The 19,933-nt window shown below is 39.3% G+C and overlaps 1 protein-coding gene across 4 annotated transcripts in view; it reads right to left on the reverse strand.

Moving 5' to 3' along the window:
* Positions 1-19,933, reverse strand: part of AK5 (adenylate kinase 5) — a 224,024-nt gene that overhangs the window by 188,404 nt on the left and 15,687 nt on the right. The window lies entirely within an intron of this gene.

The raw sequence follows: 19,933 nt of genomic DNA on the forward strand, positions 1-19,933 counted from the left end.
GGGCTGGCATTGTCTTCCAAGATAAGCAGTTGGAGTTTTGTCTTGTAAATGTGGTAGTATGATATTTTATTTCAGGTCTTAGAATGAAGGCCAATGGTAGTGCAGGGGACAGAATGGATGCAGAGAGGCTGGAGGCAAGCAGACCATCTGGAAGAGCTAATGAGCTTCAACTGTCTACAAGGATGTGCCCCTTATGAATAGAGGTTAAATAAAATATAATGTAAAACAATGTTCCTAATATTCTCTTTATAATTGCGCTTGATTTTAACGATCATTTAGGAAATAGGGGGAACCGTTAGTGCCAGCATCAGGCAAACAGCCCTGAATTAAAACAGAAGGACTTCCTAAAATTGGAGGGGAGAGATAAATGAAGGCAAATGTATTAAAAAATATATCACCTGTTTCTACACCTGTGGGATGAACCACGCCTGCCAGGTTCACAGTGGTCAGCTTATGGACTCTTCATTACAGTACATATAATGCATGACTGATTAGACCACAGAAAATAATATCTATTAAGAAACAGTCAAGTGATTGGGCCATGACGTTGGGTGATGTTTCCAGACCCAGGCAAGAAAATCAATACAGGGAAAGATCTTGAAGAAGTGTAAGATCTCAGCCTACTGCAAACGCTCACCATTTAGCCAGCTTCTAACCCAGCTGCCTCTATACCTTGCCTCTTTACAAACATTTAACATTTAAATCCATAATATTGACAACAGGAATAATCATCCATGAGACCTTGCCATTGGTATGTGGGCACAAACCTGATATTGTCCACTACATTTTAAACTCATGGAAGCAAAGAAGATAGGGAAGAATTCTTAAAGATCATGTGGTCCAAATCCCCATTTGACTTACTGTATAGCAATCGGTTTTTTAAAAATGTTGGAGCTAAACATAAGATATATTTTTAGTTGCATGAAATATGATAAAATATATTCACTTTAAAAATCAAGAACAGTCCAGTTTCTCTTTGACCTACCTATTTTAGACAACTGGATTTTATGCTTTGAGAGATTACATCCATTCAAAGGAAGTATTAGAAAAGTGGTTTAGAAATTCTTAAAGCAAGAAGCACATTTCAAATCTTTTGAAAGCATTTCTTGGAGGAAAATGAAGTTCAAGAGAATATTAAATGCTAACTGATATTATGGGAATATAAAATAGATAAGAAATTATGTGATAGTTCTATTAATACTCCATGCATAGACTTACTGAAGGAAAAATAGGCTGAAAATTCAGCACAAAATGCCATTATTAAAGATTTCCATTTGAAGTTTAGATGGAATTTTTTTTTTAACTTTGGTGTCATTCCAAAGAAAAACTGGTATCTTTTTCTTAGGTGTAAGTTATCTTGATTTGTGTGGCTGAAAGAAGCTAACACTTCAAAAGAAGCATGCCAAATACAGTTCTATTTCACATGGATCAACGCTGATTGCTTAGCATTCACTCAAACACAAAGACTGTCTCCAAGGAAATTCAGAAAAGACTATTAAGTTACAAATGGCTGGAGGAGATACAGTATTCCGCTCTATTCATTAGACATTACTATACCTCTCTGCTTAGCTTATCTTAGAATAACTCTACTCATTCATATTGATAATGAAGAAAAATACTTAAATTCATATCCTCAGATCACATCTGAGGCATTAAGTAAGACCCCAAAAAATCCCAGCCAGAATTTGAGAACATATCTTTAGTAACATCTTGTTCTCAAGATTTTCTTGAACATCCTAAGTATGAGAATGACTAAGGAAGATTCCTTCGTTCTTCCACTCATTCAATCCACAAGCATCTATTAACTATTTTAATATGTGGCTACAAGTGGTTAAACTAGGTCACTATTCTTTCATTCATTTCTTTTTCTTTTTAAAAATCTTCTGATGAGTAGTGTTCTAGCACTACTTGGAAGTGCATTTATGTGTCTGCTTCTGTTCAACAAACATTTATTGAGCATCTACTATGAGCCAACTACCATATTAGGTGAAAGAGATGCAAAATGAGCAAGACAGTGCCTACTCACAAGGATCTTCCAATCCAATGTGGAAGCAGATACATAAAATGTTATTTCAATGCAGTGAAATTGTACGGAAATCCCACTATATTGGAATACAGTTCCAAAATGGAAGCCAGGGCAGGATGCAATAGAGGTACAGAAGATGGCCTGGAGTTCTGGAAACTTGTAGCCCATGTTAATACCACCTGACTTGACGAGATGTCTTCTTTCCCTAGAAACTTTCCAGGTTTCTTTTTTTTCTGGGGAAAATGCTTAGGGAGAAGGAGGAATGAAAAATTTATATCCAAGTCTATGTTCTGGTAGGCAAAAATGGTTCTTTGAGAAACCCTGCTGATATAATCAATTTTTTCTTCTCTCTCTCACTCATTCACTCACACATTCATTCACTTAGTGAGACTTTGTTGAGTACTGCTAAGCATCAGATGTATAACACTGCATTTTGTATTTAAAAAGTAGCTCATATTTCTGGCCTCCAGCTCTAAATTGCTCTGATAGAACAGAATGTGATGACCTCAAGGTTCATTTTAGAAGCTGATGGTCTGGTAGCCATCATCACATCCAGAATAGCAAACTAAGCTGAGAGACACCCAATGAAGTGACCAGCAGAATATGTTAAATCAGGATTCTTGTTGACCATCAGGAATGTTCTCTGTGGGTATCCCTATCCCACTCTGCTCCTTTAAATACAACCCCACTTCTAGGAGGAAGGTAAAGGTTTTGTTTTTTCCCTATAAAGATCTAATTAATGGCTTGCTAGATTCAGGGTTCTAGAACACCCGGGATGGGAATTCAAAGTGTTATAATCTCCAATTTACACATCACAGATATGGCCCATCCTGGAGGCTTTCCATCTGGATGGGCAGAGAAGCATCATTGCTAATGACCACAGCACTCTGGATTCAGCTTCAAAATCCTTTTCAACATAGCCGGCCACGGAGCCACCACTATTTGGATGTGGTACACAAGATGAAATCTTTTTGCCACTGCGGGCTTATACACCTTGGTGAGGTGGCTCAATAAGCCATACATGAAAATTAGTGTCAGTCTCATTCTATCGAGTAGCACACACACACACATACTCTCTCTCTCTCAATTAACTGGATTTTCAATGCCAGATAGTATTGGACAGAAGAAGTATTTTTTATTAAAACCAATGAAGTTATTTCCCAAGGATGGTGATGTCCACTTTCAATGTTCTACTCAGCATTTTCAGCAGGCTAATCTGTAGCTTACTTTTCTGTTAGCAAATGGGTAATTTTCCAAGGCTCTAGAAGACAACAGCTATTGTAAGAATGAGTCTTTTAAACTGTGCTGGTGCCATTGAATTGAAACCAGGCTTTCCAGTCTCTTTTGGCCAGAGCAGCAGCTGTCTTCACCTTGGCCTTTCTGCTCTAACTGGGAGCCAGACCACTGAAGTCTAATCACTCTAACAGGGTATTTTTAGATTATTAATTTAGTGCTTTGAAATGTATGAGTGATTTGGGCAGAAACAAATCTGAGCTGGAAACTCTTTCTAAATATTTCTCTCCTCTGTGTGTGTGCATGTTTACTTCTTTCCAGCTATCTGTCTATCTGTCTGTCTGTCTACATGTATAGATACATATACATACACATATATACATACACATTGCCTAAATAATAATATTTATTAGAATATTTGGTAGATCAAGTAAGACATAATTGGTTGAATTTTCAGAAGGCTCATTATTAAATGTAATAGAAAGCAAAGAACCATGGATATGGAAAGGCCCACCAGAGATTTTAAGCCATTATCCATTTTATTATTCACTCATTCATTTACTCATTCCTTCAGTAAATATTGAGTATTTAACGTGTGCAAAAATAATATTAAAGAATTCCTAAAAATTTATAGACAAGAATCAGTGGTTAACTCTAATAATTTGCTCTACTGCTTAACAGTTGGTACTTTCAAGGAGATTTTCCTCATACACAATTCAAAATTATTTTCTTAAACACAAATACATTTGCTCAGCAGAGATGAACCAGACAATATACTATTTATAAAGCTCGTAGACATTTTTGGAAAACCGTTATGAGGAGATGACTATGAAGACAAACAATGATTCTGAAGTAAATATGACAGAACTTGTAAAACTGAATGTGCTTTCTCCTTCAAAACAGACCCTTTGGGAAATTAAAAATTCATTTTAATATGTGGCCCACTGTTCAAAACGTTTTGGGGACTGCCTTTTGGATCTAACTCTGGAGAGGTTCTTTTCCATGGCAAATCCTAGTCCTTTGAGACTAGACTCAACCAGCTTTTTTTGCTCAGGGAGATAATATGTGTAAGTGGGTGGGGAGAGCACTGGACACAGGAGCGTGGGCTGTGGTTTCTGACACAGGAGCTTACTCTAGCTCTTTCATTATCTCGATTTGTGAAATCCAGCCAGGCACTTAACCTCTCTGGGCTTCAATTTTCTCATTTACAAAGTGAGATCAATAGCTTATAAGCTTTTTTAATTTGAAGATTCTTTTTAAAGGCTTTTAAAAAAAATCCTAAGAATTTCCATATAGTAAAAGCTGTACTTTTACTGTTAGTTGATTGAGAAAATGCTTATTTTGCCTAGTTCTGTTTGCCTCTGCAATGACTCAGCAACCCTCAGAGGCAGGGACCACCAGTTATGATCTGCTAGATAAAGTAGCCTCTAAAATTTGTGCTTCGATGAACCTATGTACTCACAGAGGGCATTATTTAAAGCATGAATGGGAAGATATTTTTTGGCCATGACTCATGGGGAAAAAAAAGAACTGAGGACTACACCAGAGTAAATGCAATAATCAAGGGCTACTCACCACATCAGAAAATTAGTCACTACCACTTTTCTGATGCAAACATAAGCATATCACCCTCTCTACCCCATCCTCATACAGACACATACCAATGACTATGTATTCAAATAACGCTATTAAAAAAAAGATGTTATCCTTCTAAGTCAATATTTTAATAAAGAATTATCACAGGAAGTTAAATTAAACAGTAAGCCAGAGGTGGCTCACCATATGTTTTTATAATATATTGAAATTTGCTGCTAATACATAGAACTACAATTGATTTGTACATTGACCTTGTATTCTGTGACTTTGCTAAATTTATTAGTTTTGATAGTCATTTTGTAGATTCCTTAGGATTCTCTTGGTAAACAACCATGTCATCTACAAGTATAGTTTTACTTCTTCCTCTCCTACATTTATGCCTTTTATTTATTTTTCTTGTCTTAGTGTATTATTTAGAACCTCTAGCTCAATGTTCAACAGAAGTGGTAAGAATAGACACCTCTGCAGTTCCCCACCTTAGGGGGAGAGCACTCAATATTTCATCAAGTATGATATTAGCTATGGCTTTTCTCATAGATGCCCCTTATCAGATTAAAAGCATTTCCTTCTATTCCCAAATTGCTGAGGTTTTTTTTATGAATCGATGTTGAATGTTATCAAATGCTTTTTCTGCCATTGTGGTCAAATAACATACTCTAAAAGATTTCAAGCTTTCAAAATTTATTAAGACTCATGCTACGGCCTTGTGTATGCTTTATCTTGATGAAGGTCCCATGTGCACTTGAAAACAATGTGTACTGTGCAGCTGTTGGATGTTACAATCTAGATATATGTTTATTGTTCCCTAGGTCTTCTAGGTCCTTCTGATATTTTGTCTGGTTTCTGTATCAAATACTGAGAAAGCATTGTTAAAATTTCCAACTATGAGTGTGGATTTCTCTCTTTCTCCCTTTATTTCTGTCAATTGTTCGATTCATGTATTCTGAAACTTTTTTATTAGATATATACACATTTAAAATTTTTATGTCTTTCTCATGAATTGACCCTTTTATCACTGTGGAATGTTCCTCTTTATCTCTGGTAATACTCTTTGTCCTGAAGTCTACTTTATCTAATATCAATAAAGTCATTCCAACTTTCTTATGTTTAGGTTTTGCATGGTATATCTTTCTCTGTCCTTTATTTTCTACCTGTCTATTTTTAAAAATCACCTCTTACGAAAATAAAGTTTGTTCATTTCTACCCAAATAACGAAAATCCCAGTTGAATCTTTCTGTAAAGGTAGGAGTCCTTTTGTAGTGTGAACAATTACCCTGTCTATTAATTTTAGAAATTCAGCATCTCTGATACTATTTTTTCACATGTGGCACACTGTGCACATATTTACTTTTCACAGAATGTAATTTGCTACAGTCAGTGAGGCTAAATTGGTAGGATCTGAAAATAGTATCTTGGGCTTCCAAAATATATAACAGTCAGTTTAACTTGAATTTATATTTTTGGTATTAGGAGACTCAAATTATAGCTATGCCTGCATTTTCTCAAGGAACTGGCTTTTCTATTAAAGACAGTAAGGGATTGGGCCTTGAAATTTAGGAAATACAGTGGTTTTTGTTTGAATGAATCACTGTGCAAAAAATACAAAATATTAACACTGGGAAAGCCTTTTGTCGCTCATCCTTATCAAGCACCCTGGGGAAATGAAACAATGTATGTTGGCATAAAAGAATGAAGACATGGTTACTGAACAACTACTGTAGGCAGTACATTGTAGGGCTGTGAGAAAGACGAAAAAATAGATGCAAGATTCTCTGCCTTAATGAATTTATGATTGTGTTGTATATTTTCCCTTTGTCTTTCTAGCTCCATTCTCCACCATTCTCTCCCCAACTCTGCACCCTGGGTAGTTGACTCTTCTGGAATGAATCAATGGGTTCTCTCGCCCTCTGGCTTCCAGGTGGTTTAGGCCTATGGTAAACATCAGCAGGAGATCAGAGGAAGGGAGGAGAGGAAAGTCTGGATATTTATTCTCTGGGCTGTCATTTTGTAGTGTCATCATAGGCCGGCTACTACTCTTTCCTGAAGGTCAAGACTCCTGTAAGGAAGCCTTCTTCACACATCTGTCTTTCTTCTGAGTTCACGAACTGCTCCCTCTTCTTGAATCTGTAGGCCTAGGTATGGTAACAGATCCTACTTTTACCAGCCTCATGATATTGAACTATCCTTTGCAGTTTCCTCACATCCTACGCACACCATTTCAATGGCTCCTTTAGTAAGACTCTTCTGTTTAGCCTATTTGAGTGTGCCATGTCTTTCCTGTTGGAATCTGACTGACACAGCAATCCGATGAATTAATAGTTAACAATTTAAGGTACTTAGTGATAAGTGCCATGCAAATGTTACAGGGAGTAACATATTTTGCTGAACAAGCTGAGAATAGAAAGAAATCTCCAAAGCTTGGGATCCTAAGGGAAGGTATCCTGGAGAAGGTGAGATTTGACAAGCAGTATAAAATGACTACCAAGGACAGACAAATAGTGCGTGAGCAAGGACAAAACATGTTCAAGGCATGGTGGTGAGACAAGCCAAGTCTGACTCGGATCAGATTGCAGAGGGCAGGGATTCCACAGAAACACAAGAACCTTATGACATTAATACTGAGAACACGTCTGATGTGAAATTCCTCACATTCTAAGGGATTTCTCTCCCACTCAAGAAAGCAGGAAGACTAGTGAAGACGACAGTATTATCTGCGGATGTGCTCTGATTTCAGTATTTCGGTATTATTAGCAACAGCCGCTTGCTCCATAACTATGGCAACATGCTATGGCTGAGAACCTTCGTTGTGTGCTATTAAACACTAAATTAAAATTTGCACTTCAGTGTGCTTAAGAATCAGCTTTGTTAAAGGTTGTTAACTTGGTAATGTGCAGATTCTTCACCCACCAGAAAAGTCGAATTCAGTAATTCTGTGAAGGCACTTAAATAACTCACATTTTTTTAACAAGGCATGTACTTGCTTCTGATACAAAACAGATAGGCAGAAACATGTTTGTAGACAATAATTGGCATTAAAGGCTTTTGACCAGAAGAATGAATTAATGACAGTGGTCTTTTAGAAAGATTAATCAAGACACAAGATAGACTGGATGTAGAGAGAATAAGGACAAGAATGGTAGAGAAGTGAAGACTCTAAAAATCCAAATAGATGGGAGTGAGCACCTGGCATGAAAGGATTAGGAAGAAAGGAAACGAAGGGAGCCAAGTGAAGAATCAGCAGGTATTTATTTATTGAGTATTATGGTGTGAGAGTTTAAAACATGTTGACAAGTTTTTTTGACACTCCCCCTACAAAAAACAGTGGATTCTAATTCGCTGAGTATGAGCCTGCCTGAGTGACTCATTTCTAACCAACAGAAAGTGGTAGCAGTGCCATAGGACTTTTGAAGCTAGAAGAGAAGAGATGACAGGGCTTCCTTCTGGCTCTCTTGGGTTACACGTCTTTGGAGCCCTGACCTGCTGTGAAGTCCAGCCACCCTGAGACCTCCATGGGGTGAGATAAGAAGAGATGCCCGAGGAACTCCGGCTGTTCTGACCCCAGCGGGTTGACTCATCCCAAATGAAGCATCAGACACGTGAGTAAAGAAGCCTAACTCCAACCACCATTTAAATACAACATCACCAGAGATCTGGAGTCAAAACCAACCAGGGGAGCAGTTGTTGATTTCCTGATCCATAGAAAGCACGTGAAATTATAAATATTATTGTTTTAAGCCACTAAGTTCTGGGTGGTTTGTTATGGAGCAACAGACCCTAACTTACACGGCAAAGTCAAAGACGACTCTGATTTTCTATCTGTACGAAATCTGGAAATTGTCTTTTAATTTTACATAGGGCAATTATAAAAATCTCTTTTAACTTTAATGATCTTTGGTAGTCAGAGCACACTGCAATAAAAATAAATAATCATCTAGTAATATATTCTCAATTTCAAAACGTAATTATTAAACAATTATAACCACGCTTCTAAGTCATTATTTCAAGGGGAACACATCTACATTTTCTTTAATATTTTTCATGAAAGTATTAATGCTTAGAAAAAAATTTGTGTAATTGAAATTAAATCACTCCCCCTCAGGAGCAAATCCAATTTGTCCCCCTTAGGAATAGCAAATCAAATTATGAGTCTGTCAAATCAATTCACTACGCAAGTAGAATGACAGCCCTCCAAGGATTGATTTTCTTTTATCTGTAAGCTTTTTTTAAAGCTATATTTATCTAGTTGAGAATTTTTTATACATCCAATCTCACTCACTCTAACTCAGAACTTATCTCTATTTTTAGACTTCTTTTAAATGGCAAAGTTGAGGATAAAATACAGATCCTACAGTAAATCACACCTAGGAAAAGAAAAAAAAATTAAATAGTCATATATAGTTTCTCCAGCAGGTCTCACACTCTTTATCCCACAATGCATGATAAATGGAATTCACAAGGGCTGGGGATGCTCAGGGCCACAACCCTCGGAAGCGCAATTCCAGGAGTCCTTTATCTCTCACTCAAGAAGCCTGAAGGACTGCAAATGAGTAAGAGTAGCATTCTTATAGAAATAACCTTGGCTCCATTACTTTATTTAAAATAAATATTCCCAAAGCACTGGTGAAAGCTAGGATGTCTTAGGGGGAGCTTTAAAGTCCCCTCCCCATTACCTCCCCCTCTTGACTACTCCACTACAGCCCAAGTCAAAATGCTTAGTGCCTGTTACTAAACATCGGTACCTTCACCGTGGACATCACACCTCAGAAGACAGACCATGGCGAACTGCGGATTTAACTGAGTTTGAATTTGTGTTAAAGAAGCCATTACTTCAATTATTCCCCAAATGATCTCTGGGTGCTATGAATCAGACATATTTAACACCCTAGTCCAGGATTCCTTAAGTAGGATGCGTGCACCCCAGGAGGACGGCTCCAGATGATGAACTGGAGTGCAGGAAGAAATATTAGATCTTCTGTTTAAATTAATTTTTTAAATTTGACAAATAGGAGAAATTAAGCTTCACAAATATTTGCTTTATAGGTTGACAGTGTGGCCCCCACTATGTCAGACAGCCATATGCCACCTATGTAGGGTCTACACATCTTTGTGAGGTATTTTTTGGTGACAAAACAACAATTTAAATCAGCCACAGCTGAGACAAGGGGAGGACAAGTGGCACTGCAGGGTATGACTCCAATGCCTTGGGCCAGGCTGGTGACACAAAAGTGAGATACTGGCCGGCGTGGGAGTGGGGGGCTGCCGCGACTAACGAGCACCTCATTGTCTAATGACAGTAGCATTACTCAGACGTGGGAATGTGGACTGAGAGCTGCTAAAATGCCAAAATTTCAAGACAAGCCAGAAATCTGCTTTTTAATATGAAATCTCCCAATTTTAGAATTTGGTATACATTTAAAAAAAATTGTCGGCAGCCCACAGTCAGCCTGAGGACTGCCAGTTTGTGACTTCGAGGTTAGAGGAAGCTAGTGGTGTAGAATATCTATATCCCCTCCCTTCGAATCCCAGCTCTGTCTTCTCTTGCTGGTGGCTTTAGGCAAGTTATTTAACTTGTCCAAGCTTAAGTTTCCTTACTTGCAAAGTGGAGTAACAATAGCTAATGTTGGGGAGTAAAGTGACAACACAATAAAAATCAATTATAAAATATGTACATTCAAATAAAAATTTCTAGAAACAGTATACTTTGCTTGCACCAAAAACAGAATCAAAAGTATGGGAACATCAGATCAGTTGAACACCAATTGGTATTCATAAATACAATAGAAAGTAAAAGTCTAGATCTTTGGGACATTTGGGTCACAGAAACACAAAATAGCTTTTGATTGCACTTGGAAGAAAACCAACCAGTATTATCATCAAGGAAGTTCTGCACAGGCCCCAAACAAGGCAGCTGAGAGCACCAAACCACTCCCACACAGAAATCACGTAAACGTGGATGCACAAGCCTAGCCAGGAAAGGGAAGGAGGCAGCTCTGTGGGACCATCCTGAGGATGGAGACACTGGGAGGAAGATGGGGGGCATGTGTCAGGGGATGGGATCTAAATGCAAAAGCCAAAAGGAAAATACTGAAAATTTATCATATTAATCTTCATACTGAGAACACTGCTACTAATCTATGGGCTTCCAAGTGCTTCTGCCTCACAGTGTGACTGTCCCAGGACTCCAGCTGAGAGATCCCTGGAGAGGTCCCAGGCATTTTTAGCAGTAGAAAAATTTCTTCCAACAGAGTCTTATCTGGAACCTCTGAACATAAAATAAAAGCAGAGTTGCTCTGGGCTGCCTTAACAGGTCAAGGTGGCCTCTAAGGACTCCATCAGTCAATTTGAAAAACAGCCCCCAGAAGGAATGTGAAGGCCCTTTTGCCTTCAAAGCCTCTGACAAAAAGCAGAGGAGAGCTGGTGAGGACCCTTCCACTGAACGAATCTATGGAGCATTTACCGTCAACAAGTCCAACCGTCATCACCACTTCCTTTTGCTGAGCGGTTTACTACGAGCCACAGGCTGAGCTAAGAACTATAGGTACTTGGTCTTATTTAATCTTCATAATGATTCTGTGAGGTATCATTCTCCTCATTCTCCAAAGGAAAACACTGAGGCCTCAAGAGGGGCAGCAAATTAGCCAAAAGCAAATGGTAAATGAGAGCCAAAACCCAGCGTACTCCATTGACATTATAATCAACTCCACTGATTTATATGAGGGTGTGAGAAATTGAACTCAGGATTGCTTTATTTATTTATTTATTTATTTATTTATCTGGGTGAAGACTGGCTCAGAGCTAACATCTGTTGCTAATCTTCCTCTTCTTTTTTCCTCCCCAAAGCCGCAGTATATAGCTGTATATCCTAGCTGGAAGGCCTTCTAGTTCTTCTATGTCAGATGCCACCACAGCATGGCTTGATGAGCGTCGTGTAGGTCCGTAGCCAGGCTCTGAAACAGCAAACCCCAGGCCGCCCAAGTGGAGCACGCTAACTTAACAACTATGCCACTGGGCCGGCCCCCAAGACCGCTTTTTAAGCAGTCACTTGAATCCTTCCTTTCCTAGATATCCATGACACTAATACTTGTTTCCCACTTCAGATCAACAAACATTTAATATAACTCAATATAGCCAAGGGCAGGTGTTGGGGTTTGAGGGGACTGGTGGTGAGAAGGGAAGAAGAATGGAAGGAAGTTTACAGCATGAATGAGACAGCTCTGCCCTAAGAAGAGCTGAATAGAAGCCTGTCTGTCAGGAGAGACAGACTGACGGACAGACATACTCACAAACAATAATTCTACAAAGATCAATTAAGCACTAAGAAGAATTGGTTAGAAAAAAAGTGGCTCATTCATAATAGTAGGAAGAATGCCAACAAAAAATGTAACAGACTTTTCTATGGAAAACTATAAAGTTTTATTTACTGAAGAACATAAAACAAGACCTAAGTAAATGAAGTGATAAAGCAATGCTCATGGATAAGACGTCAGTTCTCTGGAAATCAATCTATGTACAATATAATCTACATTGAAATTCAAATACAAATCTCAACAGTTTTTTGTGGGTTTGACCAACTGATCCTGAAATTCATAAAGAAGGGTAAATGTATGGACACAGCCAATTTAGAAAAGAAGAAGTGGAGGGGATTGTCCTTCAACCATCAGGATATAATTTAGAGCTCTTTGACTGAAACCACGATATCAGTGTAGAAGTATATAAAAAGACAAAAGAAGTGAGTAGAGAAACCATATAGCAGACCCATGGCTATACAGGAATAAGTCACTTCAGTGGGGAAAAGATGTACCAGTCAACAAGTGACCTTTGGACCACTGGATATGTTTTCCATTTCCATTTAAAACTTATAATAAAATTCTATCTCTACCTCACACTATACACAACAATTAATGCAGATAGAATAAACACCTGAACCCTCAAAACAAAACTGAGAATAACTACAAAAATATAGAATATTTTTATGAGACTATAGGAAACACTTTCTTAAAATCTAAATGCAAAAGCCAAAAGCAAAATACTGATAAATTTATCACAATTAAAATGAAAACTTTTGTAACTTTTGTAAGACAAAAGATAGGACACGATTTTATAGGCATCCTGTTTCTTAAACATGATTGAGAAAAATATAAATGGAAGAAAATATTAAGATATACAGCAAAGGATATCTAGAACGTCCAAATGAAAATAAAAACTTAAACAATCTATCGGAAAAAAGGGGCCAAGGTTATGTTTTGGCAGTTCTCAAAAGAAGAGAGAGAAATGGCCATTGAAAACATTTTAAAAATGTTTCAGTTCACTAGTGATTAGGAGAATGCAAATTAAAACAGCAATACAAAAACCATTTCTAATCCACCAGATAGCCTAAAATAAAAAGATTTAAAATTAAGCATTAGTGGGGCCAGCCCTGTGGCAAAGTGGTTAAGTTCATGCACTGAGCTTCAGTGGCCTGGGATTCGGGCTGGTTTGGATCCTGAGTGCGGACCTACCCACAGCTCATCAAGCCTTTCTGTGGCGGTGTCCCACATAGAAGAACTAGAATGACTTACAACTAGGATACATAACTATGTACTGGTGATTTGGGGAGGAAAAAAGAAAAAGAAAGAGGAAGATTGGCAACAGATGTTAGCTAAGAGCCAGTCTTCCTCACCAAAAAAGCATACCTTAAAAAAATAAATTAAATAAATAAATAAAATTAACTATTGCTGAGTTGTGGGGAAATAGGAACGAAGTAATCCTAAATTTATAAGATCACTTTTTAATATCATATTAACAAAATCTAAAACATAGATTTAAAACTACACACACACAAAATCTTCCCTTAACCCTAGAAAATCCATTTGTAGAAATATTCCTGAGAGAGCTTTTTGACATACGCAAAGTGAGATGTGTACAAAGACGTTGGTCACAGTGTTGTTGGTAACAACAGAAATTTTAAAGCAGTCTGAAAATCCACCAATAAAATATGATATATTTATAGAATGCAACATTATGAAGCAGTTGTAAGACTGAGCTAGGTCTGTAGGTATCAACACAGATAGAGCTCAGAAACAGAATGTACAGTGAAAAAAGCAAGTCAGGGGATGATATAAACAACACTGAGGAACTAGCAGGAGCAGGTCGCTGTGAGAAGCAGGAAGTAGTCCAGCATGTAGCATGCATATGCAGATCCATAATATTGGAAAATGAGCTGGGGCCAAGAAGTTGAACACATTGTTATCTATTTATTTATTTTTATGTATAGATTTGGTGTAAGCTTCCCTCCTCCATTTCAATAATAGCACTATAGAGTTCTTATTGGTTTCAGCTTTACTGTTTGGTTAATAAGTCCTCAGCATAGAAATCTAGGTTTTCTCCCCACCCCCATCCCATGATATATGAAATTCTACAACCTTTGAAAAACACCGTGCTTGGGTTGTGACTGTGGACTCTGGGCTATCTAGCAAAATCTTGGCTATGAAGTATGTTTGGTTGGTGGCGAAGAGATCTTAGACTTCCCACTCTTGCCCCTCTTGATTCCTTTCCCCTCACTAATCTGATATCTCTTTCAACAATTAGGCCAAAGGTGAGAAGAAATTTTCAGACAGGAAGGAACTGCTATCAAATGCAAGGAGGAGAACCAAGGCTATCCTCTGGGGATGAGGAAATTCTCCATCGCCTCCGCTCCCCTTGAAATGGCAGATCTGAGAGCTGGGAGAGCTCAGCTCTGGGGCTGGGAAGGAAAGATGGAGCTGTGCACAGCACGTTGCTGGTGATAGAAACTGCTGGTTGTCTCTCAAAATCTGTTTTCCCTTCTTCTATAATAACAGCTCTGTGGCCAGGCCCAAGCCTGTTGTGTTAAATGACCTCAGAGTAACAACCATCAAAATGAGAAAACAAAGAAATAAAGCAGCTTAATTTTGTGAAAATTAAGCCAAAAACCTCATTAAATTGAAGTTGGGAGGCAGAGCTCTTATGTTCTACAAGGGTTGCAGCGGCCAACACAAAGAAAGACTTCCTCTTCTTGATCAGCAAGAAGCTCAGCCAATGAGAGACTCACAACTCAGCCAATGAGAAGCCACTACCCTCGAATTCTTTGTTTACAATAGCCCTCCCAACTTACTCTTCCCCTCTATAGAGACTTTCTCCTGTCTTTGCTGTGGAGGACTCACATGTGGCTGGCCATAGCTGCAGACCCTGAATTGCAATTCTTTGCTGATCCCAAATAAATTTTTTTTTTGCTGGAGAAATAACTGGCTGTCTATTTGTTTAAGGTCAACAATAACTATATCCAAAAAAGAACTTTGGGTGTAGTTACAGGCACGTGGAACTAACTGGAAGCAAAAAGAGCAGAAGCCTACCAAATTTTTGAGGAAATGGTTCTATCAAAGCAACCATAAGCCTAGCTAGAAAAAACATGTTTTGTTCAGACTTAAAATAGTTCCCAAGGGGGGCATAATCTTCAGAACATCACTTTGATGCGGCCATGCAGGATAATGAACAACAAGAAGAACTTCTCAGAGGCCCAGGGGCCTCAGAAGAGAACAAAGAGTTATGCCAAGACAGAGAACCAGGAGTTGCCAATGGGCTAACCCAGGAAATACTCCACTGCCAGGGCAAAGGCCCTTTGTGAACCTTGCTTTACAGGATTTGGTATGTGGTACGTTTCAGTGACTACTCTATATTGCCGAGCTGCTCTTTTCTGAATAGGAGCCTTTATTTCACTTGGGGTCTTGCTCCTCTACTGTTTATTGGTGGCAAGGAGAGAAGACAACTTGTTTAGTTTGTAGGTGGCTGAGATGAGGAGTCAAATCTGGACTTCATGAAGAGAATTGTACATCAAATAGAGATTCTTGACTCTTGAGCTAGATGTTGGGACTCTGGGTTGTTTTCGTTGCGGAGCGAGTGAGTACATTCTATGTGTAAGAAGAAGGGAGCATAGAGATATTTGAATGGCCGGAGGGGAAAACTGGTAGAAGCTGCTAGCTAGTTCCCCCATCCTTCCATACTAATAGAACTGTAGCCAGGAAACTGGCTGCCAGCTGGACTATATTTCCCAGCCTGCCTAGCAATTACAACATGACAAAATTCTCAACAATGCCATGTGAGCAGAAATGATGGATATGGATACCACTTCCAGATCTGGGACTCCAGACCTCCACTTTCTCTTTCCTTTATATGCCAGCTGGAACCCCTATGTGATGGCAACTCTGCTTCGACCATACAGATGATGGCAGTGTCCGAGTGGATGGCAGAACAGTAACTTTGGAGGAACTGTAATCCCTAAATGACCTCAAAGAGAAAAGCTGCCCAATCAATTTGAACTGTTTACCCTGAGGCTATCCCTTAGGAGGAAAAATACACTTCTGTGTCCTATAAGCCACTTAGTGTTAGGTCTTTTTGTTACACTGGTATTACCATCGCTAGTGTATGGTCAATATCAGAAATCTCTCTCTCCTTACACGCTGGATGTGAGGCAGTCTTGGGGAAAATTTCCGCATGTGTGTGTGTTTGTGCTCACATGTACACCCAAAAAAGCTGATGAAAGAGTGATCTTGAGGAGTTGTGGTATGATTAAAATATATATTTAGTTTCTGTCCCTGGTTCCTGGCACAAAGCTTCTAAAACCCTTTGAATTTCCTGAGTGATAGAAGCATCTTTTGTTATTGCTAATGAACACCCTCTGATTACACCTGAGTCTAAGCTAACGAGGTGACTCAGGTGGGGCCCCTAGATAGCATCAGGATCGGGCTGGCTGCCAGAAAACCAATGACGAGATTAGAAGGTGGGAACTCTCAGCCCCACTTCCCCAGGGAGCGGGAGGGTGTTGGAGATTGGATTATAAAAACTCTCCAACAACAATGTTTGGGGAACTTTCGGGTTGGTGAACACATTGAAGTGCTGGAGGGTGGTGTACCCAGAGAGGGCATGGAAGTTCCAAAACCCCAACCCCATACTTTGTCCTATACCTCTCTTCCATTTGGCTGCTCATGAGTTGTATCATTTATAATAAACAGGTTCTGCGAGTCATTGCAGTGAATTATCAAGCCTGAGGAGGGTGTTGTGGAAACCCCTGAATGTATAGCTGGTCAGGCGGAAGTGCAGGTGGCCCCTGGGACTTGCAAATGGTGTCTGAAGTGGGGGATAGTCTTGTGAGACTGAGCCCTTAACCTGTGGGGTCTGTGCTAACTCTGGATAGTTAATGTCAGAGGTGAATTCAATTGTTGGACACCTAGTTGGTGTCAGAGGATTGGAGAATTTGTGTGGAAATTTGTGACCGTTTTTACAAGAAAAAAAGACACCACAGGATCTGAAGCCTAGACAAGGTGTTGAGTAATCACGGCTGATCCTAACACTTTCCTTTACATAAACACTTCTGCTTTCTCTCTGCACTCTCTCAACTCCTGCAGGTCGGCAATGGTGGCATCGACCTCAGGCATCACTGTACTGTCCGGAGTGGCCAAGGACCTCCAGGCTGCTACAATGCCAACCTAAGAAGATGTCAAATTGAACTTTTCCAGGCTCAGAAGTGTGGTTGAGAACAGCAAATGCAAATAACTGCACATTCTACAGAGGGACACCAGACCATCCTATAGAACCTGCTAACAGGTGTCCCCAAGCCAGTATGATAACCCCTGGCCCATCACCCGTGTCCAGGCTATATAAGAGAAAGTGGAGATTGATCACATATCAAGAGAGAGTTGCTGGAAACTCATGCATTTCCTGTTCCTTCCTCCCTACCTGTCCCACTGCAAGCCACATGAGGAAGAATTTCAGGATTCTGAGACATCACTTTAGTTTTCTGAGCCCAAACCAGGCCCAAGCTGAAGACAGCAGGGATATGTTAAATTAAACGAGACATTGAAGTTTTGATTTAGACTGAACTGGGCTTTTTTCCTCAGCTTTATTGAGCTATAACTGTAGACTGGGTTTTCTTAACACCTGAAAATGAGACTGTTCATGTTTTTAAAGTGACCAGAGAAGCTATGGGATCTTCCTGAGTTATTATCCAGGGGAGAAGAGAGAAAATTGACATGGCGTGTTTGAAAGGCAATAGAGAGAAAGAATCAAGTAGCTTTTTCTGCTAGTACCCACCAAGTGCATTTCGTTCGATATGTAAGGTGGACCAGGCTTGGAAGGCCTGCCTGCCTAGCTATCACGCTTCCATCAATAGCCAAGGATCACAGTGGACGGCTGCCATTGCACCCATTTCCAACAGCAAAATCATGTGGCAGCAATAGCAACGACAAAAAACTGATTGTCCTAGTTTTTCTCTCTTCAAGGCTAGGGCAATCAGAACCAAGCCCTTAAAGTGAGTAAGCACCGGAGGTTCTGGACCTATTACTGGAGGGGGAAACCTGAGGAGGAGAGAGAGAGAGAGACAGTCCAGCCCAACAGGTGTCCCCAAACAGTTAATTTCAAAGAGAGGCTTCGTGAAGCTGTCTTCTGGCCTTGAACTGCCTAACTGCAGACTTTTTTTTTTTTTAAAGATTGGCACCTGAGCTAACAACTGTTGCCAATCTTTTTTTTTTTTGCTTTTTATCCCCAACCTCCCCTCCCCCCAGTACATAGTTGCATATTTTATTTGTGGGTCCTTCTAGTTGTGGCATGTGGGATGCCGCCTCAGTGTGGCCTGACAAGTGGTGCCATGTCTGCGCCCAGGATCTGAACCAGCAAAACCCCAGGCTGCCAAAGCGGAGCGCGTGAACTTAACCACCTGGCCACGGGGCCAGCCCGTCCAGACGTCTTTTTATACGAGACACAAACTTACATCTCATTTGACTTAATCCTCTCTGACATAATATTTGTAATATGTTTTAAGGTTTCTTTAAATAAGTAAGAAAAAGATAAACAAGTCTATAGAAAACTGGGCAAAAGAGAATAGGCAATTCACACAGGGAAGAAATACAAATGTCTGAAAATATACCTAACCTCAGTAGCAACGTAAGAAACGTAAGTTTAAAAAATGAAGTACTGTTTCTTACTTATCAGGTTGGCAAAAATTTTAAATATGAATTAAACCTGGTTAGAAAAGGTGCAGAGAAGGAAACGCTCTCATGCAGCATAGACGGTACTATAACTTGGAGGAGTCTTCTTGGGGAAGAGCTCGGCAATAACTACGGAAATTTTAAATGCGTTTGTATATGAGCTTGCGTACATGTGTGTGCACGGGTGAGTGTGTTAAGTGTGTAAGGTACAGAAAAAGGCCCGGAAGGATGTATAAAAAACTTAACAGTCTTTCTATTTCTCAGGAGAAGAGGGGTGTTGGAATGGAAGGACAGTACTAACCGACTTTCACTTTTTATACCAGGACTTTAAATTGGTATGACGATATATTATTTTTGTAATGAAAAATTTTAGGCGAAAAATCAGTCACACTAGCTTTTCAAAGATTCAATAGATATAAAATATTTTAATTGATTTATTTCCCTTTGAAATAGACGTGTTGGGTGTTGAGCAGAAATGGTCTACTCAAATTTTTTTTTTCTTCAGTTTTTTTTTTTTTAAGATTTTTAAACTTTTTCCTCAAAGCCCCCCAGTACATAGTTGTATATTCTTTGTTGTGGGTCCTTCTAGTTGTGGCATGTGGGACGCCACCTCAGCATGGTTTGATGAGCAGTGCCATGTCCGTGCCCAGGATTCGAACCAACGAAACACTGGGCCGCCTGCAGCGGAGCGCGCGAACTTAACTGCTCGGCCACGGGGCCAGCCCCTGGTCTACTCAAATTTGAGTAATTTTGGCAACCTGAACCCCACCTTTTTATAGGTAGGTAGTTTAGTATTTCACAACCCAATGAAGAGGGCTTCCTTAATTGGTAACAATGTAAGTACACGGTGATGTTATTTTATATCTGTGGGCAGTACCGAATAAGGCTTGTTTTAGGTAATTAAACAAAAACACAATCTTAGGGAAAGTATTTTGAAATAAAGGTTAGAGAGATTTACATTTTTAGTAAAAAAATAATGAATTCTATTATTAGTTTTTATCTTTTCTTTTTGGCAGAGACTGTCTTTAATTTTTAAGCATGTGTGCCAAGGAAATGACCTTCTGCCAACCCATACTGATGTACTTGCCCATTTTCAGACCAG

The sequence above is a fragment of the Equus caballus genome, chromosome 5 (genome assembly GCF_041296265.1).
Source record: "Equus caballus isolate H_3958 breed thoroughbred chromosome 5, TB-T2T, whole genome shotgun sequence".
Taxonomy (NCBI): Eukaryota; Metazoa; Chordata; class Mammalia; order Perissodactyla; family Equidae; genus Equus; species Equus caballus.